Below are 15,754 nucleotides of genomic sequence, written 5' to 3' on the forward strand. Positions count from 1 at the left end.
TCCTGTAGTATTAGAAAAGCAATGAATGGCACAAAACAGGTTCTGAGACGGCCCGCAGGCTCCGAGCTCGTGGACGCGGCCGGAGGTCGGGTCTGACTCGCGGAGCCCCCACCAGGTTTCCCCGCGCATCTTCGGGGGAAGTGGGGGAGGCAGACCCAGCATTTAGGCGTGAAAGTCTTCGCCTTTCTCTCCGCGATGTATTTCCCACCGGCGGAACGGGACAGCCGAGCGCGGCCCCCACAGAACATCAGTGACTTTTCCAGACCCCGCTTGGCATCCGCGAGTCCGCGCGTGGGACCTGGCAGCTCCGCGCCAGCCGGTTTTGGGGTTGGCAGTATTCGCTCGTTTAAATTCCAGTTGTTATTTGGCAGTTTATCGCCTTTGGAATCCATGAGAATTGCCAGCAATGGAAAGAGTGACCTGCGGGAAGGGGCCGAAGCCATGGTGAGCGCCCGGGTTCCGCCAAGCGCGCTGCAGCCTGCGGGGCGAGTTGTCTTTCGACAAAATCTTTTGGGACTTCTTTGTCCCTCACGCCCTTCCTTTTAAATGATTTTTATTTTTATTTTTCCACTTTAAGTGACCGGCTGGGTTTTACTTTTGCTTTTTCCGACGGGAAGGGCACAGCAAACCGGAGTAGGCAGCTCCGCGGGCAGGAGGAGCGCTGGGTACACGCAGACTCCGAGCCCTGCGGAGCCCCGAGGCCGCCTCTTCTGCACCCCGCGTGCGTGCGGAGCCAGGGCCGGGCCGAGGGGGAGTGTGGTGGCCCAGGAGGCCGGGACTGTGGGCCCCACTCGCCCGCCTGCCGCGGGCCGCCCGGAGCCCGCGCGCCTGTCGCGCAGCCCGGCTGTAATGGTGGCAGATCAAAGGCGGCCCCATGTCCCCGCGGAGCCCGGGACCATCCCGCGCCTTTGTGCGCTGTTGCTAGGAGCCCGAGAAACTAAGAGAAAGTGTCAGGAGCATGTTAATCAGACTCGTTACACTGTAACAATAACGTCTCTCTCGGGTCTCCCAGGCCCCAGCACCCCCGCGCACCCCGCGCGCAGGCCGGACACCTGCGCGGGGCCCTCGCGCCTGCCCTGGGGTCCTGCCGGCCCCGGGGTCCCTGCAGCCCCGAATCCAAGCCGGGGCCATGCGCAATGACGAGCCCGGAGGGGCCCCAAAGGCACCCAGTGCAGCAGCTCCCTGGCTGAGGTCTCCTTGACCAAAGCCCCGGCCTCACCCCGCCGGGCCGCGAGCTGGAGGGATGCAGAGATGATCCCGGTCCCCTGCTTTTCAGTCCTCCGGAATCGCCCATGTTGTTCAATCGCAGTATTCGAATCAAGAGAAAAATGAACATTCCCTTTCTGGTAGCTTTTTGGTTATGAGTTTTTGCAAAACTGTTAAGTCAACTTTGCTGATTTCCCTTGGGAATCCCTGGAGGCTACTCTAATTGGTAAACCCAAGTTTAAGAAGGAAGGGGGGAAACATTGCTGAGAGTAAAAATGTCCCCCAACTTTTTCAAGAGAATTGCTTTATTCATTCATTAAGTCATTCAACAAACACCTGTTGAACCCGACTGGGTGCCAGAGGGGCCAGTCTCAAAGTCACAGGACTTACTCCAGATGAACTTTTCTTTTGAAATTAGAACGCCCTTGGGGAAGTCAGAGGAGGAGCAGGGGCCTAAAATAATGTCAAGTGTCAAAGCAAAAAGAAAGGCCATTGGCGATTACAGTGTGTGGTGATAACAAGAGAGGAGCGAATTAGGAATTTAAAACATTTGAAAAACTGCAGGCCATATGCTTTGAAACCAGCTACTTTTCCACCTCTTTCATCTCCCTTCCCCTCCGCTTTTGGTAGGCAGGAGCTCTGCCATGCTGCAGTTTCCACCCCATCAGAGGCCTGCCTGAGGTCTGAGGAGTGAGGCCAGGCCTTCTGTTTGTACACAGTCTTTCAAACTTGCAGAGAGTCACACTCCACCCTGGCCCCATTCCCCCTTTTCCCATACGCAGAGAACTGGAACACTGTCCGCAGGCTTAAGGCAATGGTTCAAGAACCAACCCATTTTGGAAGGGGTAGAAGGGGGGCCAGACTTCCAGAGCGTAGCTGCCACACCTAAGTCACAGGACAAAGCTGGCTGTCACCAGGATAGGTTAAGACAGCCTCTCAACTCACCTGTGTCTACCACTGACCAAGGGGGAATCCTGATACTGTGTGAGACTCCTCTGTTGGTGAAAATTTCTCTGTCTCACTGTTGCATGCAACATATCAATATACAGAAAACTGGGTCAGGCGCAGTGGCTTACACCTGTAATTCCAGCACTTTGGACACTGAGGCAGGCAGATCACTTAAGGTCTGGAGTTCAAGACCAGCCTGGGCAACATGGTGAAACTCCGTAAAATACAAAAAATTAACCAAGCATAGTTACGCACCCTTGTAAATACCAGCTACTCAGGAGGCTGAGGCAGAAGAATCTCTTGAACCCCAGAGGCAGAGGTTGCCTGGACCCTGCCTCTGCACTCTACCCTGGGCAACAAGGGTTAAACTCCATCTCAAGAAACAGAAAACTGGACAAGTTGCTTGGGGATTGGCACCCCAGGCCTGGAAGGAACTTTAGAGATTCATTTCATTACATAAATAAAAGAGGCGATATGCTGAAAACTCCATCTACAGAAAACAAGGGAGGCCGAGTGCTGGCTATGTGACGATGCTAGAATAGCTGGCTGCAGGGGAGAGACTCAGTGACAAGACACTGGATTCTTTTGGTTTATATAAGGCCAAATAGCTGGTTTGGCTGGGTTCTGTTTTGTTTTTAAACACCGAATCAAATTTCCTTCATAATCAGATGCACTAATAGAATCAAGAGAAAAATGAACATTTCATTTCAGAGAGCTTTGTGGTGGAGAATTTATTCTGAAGACTACACACTCTAGGTATCTGGCTTAATGTTAAAAAGCGGGCAGGGGTTGGTCTTTTGAGTCCTGTGAAAGGAAGAACATAAAAACCAACATGAACTTCTGGCTTAGGTTTTCTGGGAGAACTGTGGTGGCTAGTAATCCAATTCCCAAATGAGGACAAGGGCACATCCATTTCTCCATCTAATTTCCAGGGCCTGGAATTCGTGCATCGGCTTTCAGGGGAGATTTAGGGAGCTTCTCCCAGGCTGGTAGAAAGGAGCTCCGACCACTGCCTGTCCCCAGCCCTGTGTACTCATATCAGTGACAGCATGGCTCTCTCAAGAGGCCCTGGCCACTGTCCAGACTGATTTTTTCTGAAGCCTTTGTGCAAGCTGCAATCCTCCCTCTCCATGACACCCAACAAACGCAAAGCATTCTTCAAGACACAACTTGAAAGCCACACCTGTGAGGTCCCCCCAGATCCCCCGGAGACAACTTGCAGCTCTTCCCTCAGTCCTGCCATTGCATGGATAGGATTTTCACTAGAATACTTGTTTAGATGTGTGTGTCCCAAAAACAGTGTGGATGCCTTGAATAGTGGACATTGTCACACATCTCTGATCCCTCTCCTGCTCTCGCCTCTCATCCCCAGCATGAGCTTGTAGAAAATGTGTTCATTACAATCAGGACCAGAGTCTCCCTCCTCCACTTAGGTTCTGATCCTGGCTTTATCACTAATGGGTTACATTATGTGCAGACAGAACAAGAAGGCATTTATTCTTTCTGAACATCAGTCTCTTCAACTACCCAAATGAAAACACCTGACTCCAAGAGTTGCTGTGAGGATGTGGAAGTCAGAAAGCTGCACCCCTTTCCTAGGCTGGGGAAATGCAGTCAGCAGACAGCCCCCTACCTCACTGCCTTGCCCAAGACCCTTCTAGGGCCCCTCACCATTTTGGCCAGAGGGGGCATATATAAGCCAGAGTTTCCAGTGGGGTTAGCCAAGACTTTGTTGGGTCTCCTTGGCCATTCAACTTCTTGACGCTAATCGTGAGTCCTCCTTACTTTCCTGGACGTTGTTCTTGATGCTAATCCCGAGTCCCCTTCCTTTCCTGGAGGTTGTTCTCTAGCATCTTGCACCCTAGTGTCTGTCTGAGCATCTGCTTCTAGAGTGGTAACCTATGGCGGAGGATGAAATAAACTAGTGTATTCAAAAGCACCTGGCATATGGTGGTTACCAGGGGCCGGTGGATGGGGTGGGGGGCAATGGGGAGTTACTGTTTAATGGGTACTGAGTTTCTTTTTTTTTTTTTTTTTTGAGATGGAGTCTCACTCTGTTGCCCAGGCTAGAGTGCAGTGGCACAGTCTCAGCTCACTGCAACCTCTGACTCCCGGGTTCAAGCTATTCTCCTGCCTCAGCCTCCCAAGTAGCTGGAATTACAGGTGCCCGCCACCACACCCAGCTAATTTTTTGTATTTGCAGTAGAGACAGGGTTTCACCATGTTGGCCAGTCTGGTCTCAAACTCCTGACCTCGTGATCTGCCCACCTTGGCCTCCCAAAGTGCTGGATTACAGGCATGAGCCACCACATCTGGCCCCAAGTTTTGTTTTTGCAAGGTGAAAAAGTTCTGGGTAAGAGGAGGGCTATGGTGGCACAATATGAATGTACTTAATGCCACAGTGGTTCAAATGGTAAATCTTGTTTCTTACCTTTTCCATAATTGTTTTAACAATTTTTTAAAAGAATGATTGTAAAATAAAAATGAATACATAAATGCAGTATTTCTAAACCACCTAGCATCATGCCTGGTACATGGTAGGCATTCAGTAAAGACCAAGTTCTTTCCACAGCAGAGCATGGGAATCCCGCTGCGCAGAGCTGGCTGGAATGTGCACTTCTACTCAGCAAACCATGTTTTCTCATTTACTTTCTTTATTTTTGAGACAGTGTCTCACTCTGTCGCCCAGGCTGGAGTGCAGTGGTGAGATCTTGGCTCACTGCAACCTCTGCCTTCGGGGTTCAAGCAATTCTCCTGCCTTAGCCTTCTGAGTGACTGGGACTATAGGCGCTCACCACTACACCCTGCTAATTTTTGTATTTTTAGTACAGATGGGGTTTCACCATGTTGGCCAGGCTGGTCTTGAACGCCTAACCTCAGGTGATCCACCTGCCTTGGCCTCCCAAAGTGCTGGGATTACACACATGAGCCACCTGGCCTGGCCTTCTTATTTACTTTCATTGCTAGATGAAGGATATGCTCTCACAGGAAAACAAGTTCAAATTCCTGGACATACCAGGAGGGTGCGGCACACTCCAGCAGCCACAGTCTGGGGAGCTGCGCTGCTCTTCTCTTACTGTCGTTGTTATTAACAATCTCCTACCCCCATTGCTGGCCTATGGAAGTCTCTCTCAGTGCTGGAGATGTTCTGGCTCTAAACTCTTACCATTTGTCCAGTCCCCTGATTTTGTAGACACTAAAGGGCTGGAGGGTTATGTAGTACCATCTCCTGACTGAAGGGGGCACCATCCACATAGAAAAAAATACAATGCTAGGGTCACCTGGAGTTGGGCAACTATTGGCCCTGCTAGGGGACTTGCTCAAGGTCACACGGCTGGCAAAACCAAGACTACCACTACATTCTCCACATTCTCTCCACTAAACCACACAACTTCATCCCCCCTCCAACTCCTCAGATTCATGGTTCCCTGTCGGGTTCCCCAGTTTGTCAATTCTGTAGGGTGAGCAAGCTCCAAATGTGTTTTTTGAAACAACGAGAGAAATAACAAAGCCTCCTCCTCAGCAACTGCCTCCCTCAGAGACAGTGCCTGACCCCGGCAAAGATATTCGAATTCATCACAATTCAAACAACCAGTCATCAAAAACACAGCCGGGAAGCTCTGCCACCAGGCCAGTGCCACCTCGCAATTCGCCTTGATGTCCCCCAGCCCCTGGAGGTCCCTGAGTGCCTGCCTCCCAGACTCAACATGCCCCCGTACATTTTGCAGGATTTTCTGCCGGGAGCCAGTCTCAATGGCTGGAAAATGTCTGAGGTTGTCTAAGGGAGGAAGGCCCCGTGCAGGCATGACGTTGGATGCAGCCCCAAGGACAGGCTGCAGCGAGCGCCATGCTGAGCCGGTGGTGTCGCCACCACCTCTTGGCCGTGGGCCTCACTCCTGTGCTCCATCCCCCGTGGGCACCATTCTTTGCATCATCTCTCCTTCCATCTAGTCCTGCTAGACTTTTCCTTCTGCCTTGTAATTTTGCCTTCTCTTCCTTTCTCCCCTCATAGTTCCAAAAGCAAAAACAGCAAATGTCGGAAAGAAAACAACAACATGGGCAAACTATGTTTGTCTAATTCTGTGTCTGCTTCGGAGGTAAATCTCACATCTTAGGCTATGAGCTGCTTGCAGGACATTCCCCAGTCTTTCCTCGACTGAGGGCTTGGCACCGGATGTTTAGCGTGTCCATTTCACCAGAGACCCTGAGTGCACAGACAGACGATACTGTACTTTGGGAATCAAAGCAGAAATGTCAATGAGGCTGCTCATTAGTAAACTGGACTTTGCTGCCAAAGTTGCTATTCCTTTGTTGTGTGTGTGTGTGTGTGTGTGTGTGTGTGTGTATGTGTGTGTGTGTTTGGTGGGTTTTGTTGTTACTGTTGTTGTTTGAGACGGAGTTTTGCTCTGTCACCCACGCTGGAGTCCAGTGGCTCAATTTCGATTCGATGCAACTTCTACCTCCCAGGTTCAAGTGATTCTTCTGCCTCAGCCTCCATAGTAACTGGGATTACAGGCATATGCCACCATGCCTGGCTAATTTTTGTAGTTTTAATAGAGACGGGGTTTAACCCTGTTGGCCAGGCTGGTCTCAAACTCCTGACCTCAAGAGATCCACCGATTTCAGCCTCCCAAAGTCAAAGCTGCTGTTCCTAGTATCCTACCTTTGATCACACTGTCTTCATGCAAAACCAACATTCAACTTCTTTGTAAGTTATAAGGAAGATGAGGGTCTGAGATTAGTTGTTGAGACTCTTGTGAGAGCCTAGACTGATGCTTCTACTTGAAAAAGTTTAACTTCACATCAAGTTTGTACGTACAAACCCATAAAGCACAAATTTTATAACTGTATAACTTATAAAATTTTATTTCTATCCAATTCTTAACCTTCTTCCTTTTGGGGGAGATATTACCAGAAAGGTAACAACAAATGATTAGCATAAAAACAGATATTTTCAAATTGTGATAAACATCCCATTTTAGGTTATAAGAATGTGACCCAAAATGATCATTTTTAAAACTTTGCCTCATAAAAGCATTTTTAAAATATGATCAGTCCTGCTGTCATACAAAAAATTTTAAATTGTCAAATATATATATTTATGAGAATACTTAGGTAAATGTTTCAAAATAAATAGACAATGAGTGGGCTATGAATTTACATGGACTGCCTGTGAAAATGAGCACATTTTAAAGCGGTTTGTTCACAAGGCACCACTGGCCTTTTCTCTTCCTTCTCAAAGGGCATATGTGTTAGATTAGTGCTCAGCAAAGAGAACGTGTTTTCACAGCCTCCAGTGCAGCGTTTATAAAAATTGTGATGATTTTAGGACTGCACCTTCAGTTTTTGAATTTTCAAAACTTGTCCCTTTTTACTTTTATTTTCTTTCAACAAAACGAAGACCTAAGAACCCCTTTAAGAAATGTTAAACATTCCCACAGAGTCCCAGTTTGTTGACCTTCAGGCCACAGAGTAAAACCTTTCTTTTAAGTCAAGCATTCCCCATTGGGAAGCACTCCAGCTTTTTCTTTTTATGAGGAACTTTAACTGCTGGACTTAATTTAATTATTGTATTTTGTACATACTCCCAGAAGCTCCAGGGCATGAGCTTTGCTTTTTTCAAAACTTTCAAATAAATATCTTTTAGAATCGCACATTTCTGATGGCAGTGCTTTCTTTGACTTGTATTTCTAATCCAAATACTGAACTTGGATCCTTCTATTTCCTGTGACCTTTTGATGGATGAGTTTCAACCTTAGCATCACTTTGCCACAGACCATCTTCATGAGCAGACACAGCCAGGTAGTCATTTGACTTCTTAGTGCGGGCGCCTAGGTTTCATAACAAGAAAATAAAAACCATCTCCAAAGTTGAACTACATTTTAAAAACTGTTTAGGTTCTGGAGACGTGGTCTTCAGTAAGGAGGGTTGCTAGGCAGACATTGCCAGGAAATCAGGAGCTGCTGGCCCCATGGCCGCTGCCTGCCACCATCTATCTTAATGTTCCTTTAAGGTGCTCCCACATTAGCTACTCCTCGCCCATTCCTGCAGAGGCTCATTGCAAACACACACATGCACACACACAGATGCACACAGTCACACACACTTTTACAAATATGCACATACACTTGCACGTGCACACACACCTACACTCATGTGCACATACGCACACACACACACAGGGAATTGTTATCCTCAGAGAGTAGCAAAAAGTCAATATCTCTATTTTTTATATCTTTATCCATAAACACTTCTTTTCAATCCTTTCGATTTCCATGATTTCTACCTGGAAATCAAAACCTTTGACATCTTGACTCTTTAAGGTGAAAAATAAATTTGTTTTTGATAACTGGTTTAAAACTCACTTAGGAATATCAAAATGTGAAGCAGACATAACTTTTCTAAATGTGTAAGATCTGCCTAAAATACTCTGTGAAGTTTGCAGCCCTCATGAAGCCAGTTTCATTTGTGGACTTCCGTGAGATCTGAATTTTTAAGTAGAATTATCTGCAAAATGAATCTGATTTCCTTCCTTACTTTTATTTAAAAATTTAAATTGCAGTCTGAGTAACAAGATGAGATCCCATCTCTACAAAATAAAATTAGATTTAAAACATTAGCATGGTGGCACACATCTGTAGTCCCAGCTACTCAGGAGGCTGAGGCAGTAGGATCACCTGAGCCCAGGAGTTCAAGGCTGCAGTGAGCTGTGACCGTGCCACTGCACTCCAGCGTGGATGACAGAGTGAGACCCCTATCTCTTAAAAAAAAAGACTTTTTAATTATAGAAAGCAAGCATTTTGTACCCAAATTAGGACTTTAATGGACTGGACCTTAGCTAATATTAGAATTATTTCTTGGGCTTTTAGAAAATATCAATATCTGGGTCCCACACCAAACTCATTAAATAAGACTCTAGTCCAACCCCTCATTTTTCAGGTTAAAAGGAGAACCAGCCAGACAAAACTCCATGGCTTTGAAAGGTGAAATGAAGCTTTTTCATTAGAAGTCAAAGGTACAATATTATAACATGATTTGGGAATTCCTGACTATGCTAAACTTTAAAGAGCAAACTTCAAACCAGTTTCCATAATTATGTTTGGGTTTCATTAATTGATTTGATAAGACCTGATTGATTCCTCCCACATGACCTCATTTCTAATTTCATACACCTTCACATCCCTGAATGACTGCAGAAGAGGTTGAAATAGCCATCATGATGAAATGTCTCATGCTGAATTTTCAAAATCAGCCACATTTGTCTGGACGGCTGTCCTGTAAATCTCACCTAAAAGAAAAGTGTGTCCTTCTACAGTGGCAGTGTGGTGCTTTGTAACTAATATTCCATAATTCTATTTTTCTTATATATACTTAAAGCATATAAGTAAAAAGCAGTATTTGTCCTAGTGTCAGCTCAAAACTGTACCATTTTTATGAAAATGGAGGCAAAGATGTCAAGTAACAGCTCAGCCAAGTGAGTCCCACAGCCCCCCAAGGCAGAGGTAAGCCTAGCTACCCTCTCTGAGGGTCTCAAGAGAGCAAAAGAGCCCCTGAAAGGGCAGGCTCCCTCTTGTAAGAAGCTCACCGGGCTTTGAGCCATCTTTGCAAAGACGGCTTGTCCCGCTCTGCCTCCCCCAGAACAGCACACACCCCCTGCCTTTCCTGCTCCCCCTCATCTGCCTCCTTCGCCCCTTTCCCCCCAGGGCAGGGCTGCTCACAGGTCTCAGAGGGAAGTGGGTTGTTTCACACTGGAGGGTCTGGTCCTAGGCTGTTCTCTCAGGCCGAGGACCTCCCAGGAGAGATCCAGAAAGCTTTGATCACAATTATTTCCCTTAGGCTAAAAGACCTCTGGTTGGTCACTCCTCTAGGATCCTAATAAGGCCAGGACCTGGGATCACAGATGCATACCTGTTTCTCTTTTTTTAATAAGGGGAACGCTGAGATGCAATGGCCATTACTGTAGAGTTACACAAGAGTGTAAAGTTCATCCACAGCGACCCCCATAGCGTCCATCCATTGATCCGCCCTCCAGCACATAGTTCCCCAGCTTCTGTTATGGGCCTGTGGCAAGTGAGGCAACAGCACTGTGTTGGCAACTGGCCAAAAGGGTGTCCTGAAGCCACCTAGGGCCCTTCTGTCCCTGTTCTAGGAAGTGAAAGCTGGAGCAGTGGAGCCCTTTCTTACTCTGTCCGCCCTCCCCCTGCCCCCATTCTGTTCCAATTATGCTTCATTATCCTTAAAGCAAACTTGCAAGTTAGCCGAGAACCTAGCTCCAGGTGTGAGGCCAAAAAACAAGAAAAGGGGGAAGAAATCTAAGTTTCTCAGATGTAAATTCTCATGCAGCCATTAAAAAGCATTGTGGTGTTTTTAAGATCAAACGTGTTTTGTTGTTGTTGTTATTGTAGTTGTTTTTTGAGACAGGGTCTCATCTGTGGCCTAGGCTGGAGTACAGCGACACAATCTTAGCTCACTGCAGCCTCTACCTCCCCGGCTAAAGCCATCCTCCCACCTCAGCTGGGACTCCACCCCAAGAAGCAGGAACTACAGGCCTGTGCCACCACTCCTGGCTAATTTGTGTATTTTTTGTAGAGATGGGATCTCACCATGTTGCTCAGGCTGGGCTCGAACCCCTGGGCTCAAATGATCCACCCACCTCAGCCTCCCAAAGTGCTGGGATTACAGGCATGAGCCACGACACTCTGTCAGATTAAACATGTTTAATGTCAAGTGGAAATGCTGAGAAGTTTGCTTCCATTTGGTTATTTCACTGTTTCTTTTACACTTTCCTGTATGTTCCAAATGGATGACAATTAGCACCTGTCACTGTGATCAAGAAAAAAGATTTAAAAATTACTAAATGTCACTACAGGGGGTTTTGGAGTTTCCCTATTTTCTAAAAGTTTTCAAATCAGAAAATGTTAACATTTCATTTTGTTGTTTTACATAAGAATAATCAGATGTGAGGAAAATAAGTGTTAGTGAAAATCAGAATTTGAATGGGAACTAAAGGACCTCCAGAGCTTTTTTGAGTTCCATATATATATATATTTATGAATGAGACAGAGTCTTGCTCTGTCACTCAGGCTGGAGCACAGCAGTGAGATCTCGGCTCACTACAACCTCAGCCTCCCAGGTTCAAGTGATTCTCCTGTCTCAGCCTCCCAAGTAGCTGGGATTACAGGTGCCCGCCACCACACCTGCCTAATTTTTGTATTTTTAGTAGAGACAAAGTTTCACCATTTTGGCCAGGCTGGTCTCAAATTCCTGACTTCAGGTGCTCCACCCACCTCGGCCTCCCAAAGTGCTGGGATTATAGGTGTGAACCATTGTGCCCGGCCTTGAGTTCTTATTATGACAAGATGACTCAGACTTGGGCTGGAGACCATTTTAAAACATTAAAATATTTTCTGCTTATCAAATACATTAATCCTTTCATAAGAAAGGATTTCGTAAGAAAGGATTAATCCCTTCACAGATGGGCAACCCCACAGTAGGTGGCTTGGAAAATATTTGGCTTCAGGTATCTGCAGACTTACTATTTTCTTTTACCCTTTGTGTCTAGATCTGGAAACTTATCCTAAAGAAAGTCTGTAATGCAAAATATCAAAAAAAAGCCTCATTGGCAAATACTACTTTATTCGCAGTTGCATCATGTAAATTACAAGATATGGTTAAGTCAATTGCGGGACATTTACTTGATGGAATATTAGGCAGCCACTAAAACCGGTGCTTCTGAAGGTGATAAGAAAATGCTTTTCCTATAAAGTCAAGTTCAAAAACAGACACCAAGCGGAGACTGCGAGTCTGGAGCTGTACTGCCTGGCTCTCCCACTTCTTAGGCTTCTTAGCTAAGTAACATTGAGCAAGATCCTAACATTCCTGTGACTCAGTCTTCTTATCTGTGAAATGGGGGTAATAATAGCACCTACCTCCTAGGGCTCTTTTGAGCCTGAAATGAGTTAATACATACAAAGCACAGTGCCTGCCACATTGTAGCCACTGGACAAATGTTGGTTCCTAATTATTACCTGTGATTGCAACCATGTTAAAAAGAATTAATACTGGAAGAAAATACAATACAATGTTAGCAATTGTAGTGTTTGGGTGATAAGACTACTGGTGATTTTTATTTTTCTTCTTTTTACATTTTTGTATTTTTTTTTTTAGACGGAGTTTCGCTCTTGGTTCCCCAGGCTGGAGTGCAATGGCACGATCTCAGCTCACCGCAACCTCTGCCTCCTGGGTTCAGGCAATTCTCCTGCCTCAGCCTCCTGAGTAGCTGGGATTACAGGCACGCACCACCATGCCCAGCTAATTTTTTGTATTTTTAGTAGAGACGGGGTTTCATCATGTTGACTTGGATGGTCTCGATCTCTCGACCTCATGATCCACCCGCCTCGGCCTCCCAAAGTGCTGGGATTACAGGCTTGAGCCACTGCGCCCGGCCTACATTTTTGTATTTTCAAATTTTTCACTAATTATATATCAATGTTTTTTAACTGGGCATGATAGGTCACCCCTGTAATCCAGAGACTCAGGAGGCTGAACCAGGAGGATTTCTTGAGGCCAGGAGTTCAAAACCAGCCTGAGCAACATAGCATGACCTTCATCTCTAAAATATAAAAAATAAATAAAGCTGGGCATGGTAATGCTTGCCTGTAGTCCCAGCTACTTGGGAGACCGAGATGGGAGGATCAGTTTGAGCTCAGGAGTTTGAGGCCAGAGCCTGGGCAGCACAGCAAGACTCCATCTCAAAAAAATAAAAAACCCTGAATCGAGAGCCCCAGCAGGTGGTTTTCATATGATCTGAAACATCCAGGTGCCAAGACTGGATTTGGGCTTCTAAGAGGCTCCTCTCAATTGTGCCTCATGGGTCCTCGTCATCCCAGGGAGGACGGTCGGGCTGTGTTGAATGGTAGACAGCACTCAGATTAGCACAAAAATAACCTGAGCTCCAGCTCTGCCACCTGTTCCCTGCAGGTTCTTGGAAAGAGCTTTTTCCTTCTCTATAAGGAGGAATCTGATGCAATCAACATCCTCAATAGCTACAGAGAGTTTGAAAAGGAGTGGAGAGAATGTTTGAGGTCCAGCCTTGGTGTGGAGAAGTGACAGAACAAGAAATCCCGAAAGGTGTCATGCTTGGCTCCAGTTCAGTGCTCTCAGAACTCCCTTCCTCCTGGGCAGAGGCCCATCTGCTCTGTTTACACACCTGGACCTGGTGTGAAGGGAGGTTTGGAGGAGGGTAGCTCCCTGACCATTTGTGGAATCATTCCTGCTTCCAAGCAGCACGCTACAGGCCAGCCTTCAAAGAAAGACCAGAAGCCAAGTGTACTCTGTCATCACTTAATAATGCTTGAAGCTTTTCATATAACAAAAGGGATGAAGCAGCCCCGCCTTGCAGTGTGGGAGCCCGATCGTTCTTCCCTCGGCTCTGCACCAAAAAAGCTTTCCCTGTGCTTTGAATATTAGATCTGACCAATACGGGCAACCAATGCCCTTGGTAAGGTAAAAATGGAATAAAACCGCTGTTTGCAATGTTATTTTACCACACAGTATGGTAGGGAGGGAACTGATAGATTGAAAGGCAAAGTAATCTAGTAGTATTGTTTGTAGAACAGACAAGTGTGTCCAATTTAAAGAATATCAACATCTTTTTTTTGTTTGTTTGAGATGGATTTTCGCTCATGTTGCCCAGGCTAGAGTGCAATGGTGCAGTCTTGGCTCACTGCAGCCTCCACCTCTTGGGTTCAAGCGATTCTCTTGCCTCAGCCTCCTGAGCAGCTGGGATTACATGTGCCTGCCACCATGCCCAGCTAATTTTTTTGTATTTTAGTAGAGATTGGGTTTCACTGTGTTGCCCAGGCTGGTCTCAAACTCCTAACCTCAGGCAACTCACCTACCTCAGCCTCCCAAAGGGCTGGGATTACAGGGGTGAGCCACCGTGCCCAGCCTCAACATCATTTTTCTATATCATACTCCTGTGAGGTTGGATTCAACTACAGAGGCAGAAAGTTTGTCTACTTTGCTCATTCCTGGCAACTAGCATGGTGCCTGCTCCAATACATTTTCAGTGAATGAATGAACAAGTTAATGAATGAGTAACAAATGGAAGGTGTTCTTCTTTACATTGTGTGAGAGGCTGGGGATATAGAAACATGCGACTCAGAGTCCCATTCCACAAGCCTATGCTAGTGAGCCAACACAAAGAAAAAACAACTCAAACTCAACGTGATTAATTCCTAAAATCTTAGTACTAACACTTAGTATTTATGATTGAGCCCTTCCTTTATGTCAGGTACCCAAACATAGCAGAACAGAAAACCCTTCAAAAGTTCAGTCTATTTCAGAAAACAAACATGAAGCAAAGAAGGCACAATGCCATGTGGAAAGCAAGATAGAAATATGTACATGGCAGAGAGGTGGCACGGTGTCATTTGATCATGAAGACTGTTATCAGACTCCTTGAATACACAAAGCTGTGTCACCTGGGACACGTTACTTCACCTCTCTGGGCTTCAACTCTCTCATTCTGTAAAATGGTGATATTTCTGGAACCCATCTCTTAGGGTTGTAAGTAAGTGAGTGAATATTTGTAAAACAGGATAGTAACATACTAGTAACAAATGCAAAATACATGAAATAACTAAATATTTCCTGTATCCTCTGAATTTGAAACTCTCATCAAGAACTCTCTGTTTGGCTTTGCCTTTGCACATGCCTGATTTTCCTCTTGTGATAGGACTCATGACCCAACACCACTCCAATGCTGTGGACTCAAGTTAATACAAAAAGGAGCAGTAAGATTGCTATCTTTTTTTTTTTTTTTGTGGAAAATAATAAGTATTTGTCAGAAGAAAAAAACTCTCAAAGCTGAGAAATACCTATGTAGGGATTGTAAATACATTCTAAACAATTGCTACTCCCCTCTGGGTCAAGGGCAGACATTGCTAATTAACCTCAGTATCCTTTCCAACTGCATCTAGATTCAGGCTCAGTATCCTTTCCAATTGCATCTAGATTCAGGCTCAGTATCCTTTCCAACTGTGTCTAGATTCAGGCTCAGAATCCTTTCCAACTATGTTTAGATTTAGGCTCAGTGTCTTTTCTAACTGCATCTAAATTCAGACTAATATCCTTTTCAATTATTTCTAGATTCAGGCTCAGAATCCTTTCTAACTATGTGTAGATTCAGGCTCAGCATTATTTCCAACTATGTCTAGATTCAAGCTGGGTATCCTTTCCAACTGCATCTAGATTCAGACTCAGTATCCTTTTGAATTATGTCTAGATTTAGGTTTAGAATCCTTTCCAACTATGTGTAAATTTAGGCTCAGCATCATTTCCAACTATGTCTAGATTTAGGCTCAGTATCCTTTCCAGCTGTATCTAGATTCAGGCTCAGTATCCTTTCCAACTGCATCTAGATTCAGGCTCAGTATCCTTTCCAATTATTTCTAGATTCAGGCTCAGAATTCTTTCTAACTATGTGTAGATTCAGGCTCAGCATCCTTTCCAAGTATGTCTAGATTAAGGCTCAGTATCCTTTCCACCTGTGTCTAGATTCAGACTCAGAATCCTTTTCCAAACAGGGTCCCAAGCA

The 15,754-nt window shown here is 45.7% G+C and overlaps 1 protein-coding gene and 1 long non-coding RNA gene across 8 annotated transcripts in view; one reads left to right on the forward strand and one right to left on the reverse strand.

Annotated features, from left to right (window-relative positions):
* CLYBL (citramalyl-CoA lyase) overlaps positions 1 to 7,806 on the forward strand; it is a 287,479-nt gene extending 279,673 nt beyond the window's left edge. For 2 of the 3 annotated variants that reach the window (XM_035293302.2, XM_078374237.1), the window contains one exon: positions 9 to 4,668. The gene's annotated coding sequence lies outside the window, so the exon portion shown is untranslated. Of the gene's footprint in view, positions 1 to 8; positions 4,669 to 6,166 lie in introns of those variants that run through there. The other variant, XM_054245852.2, reaches the window with a different exon arrangement.
* The window catches only part of LOC128929756 (uncharacterized), a 134,114-nt gene that overhangs the window by 70,554 nt on the left and 47,806 nt on the right, over positions 1 to 15,754 (reverse strand). The gene's annotated exons all lie outside the window — the stretch shown is intronic.

This window comes from Callithrix jacchus, chromosome 1, assembly GCF_049354715.1.
Source record: "Callithrix jacchus isolate 240 chromosome 1, calJac240_pri, whole genome shotgun sequence".
In the NCBI taxonomy this organism is placed as follows: Eukaryota; Metazoa; Chordata; class Mammalia; order Primates; family Cebidae; genus Callithrix; species Callithrix jacchus.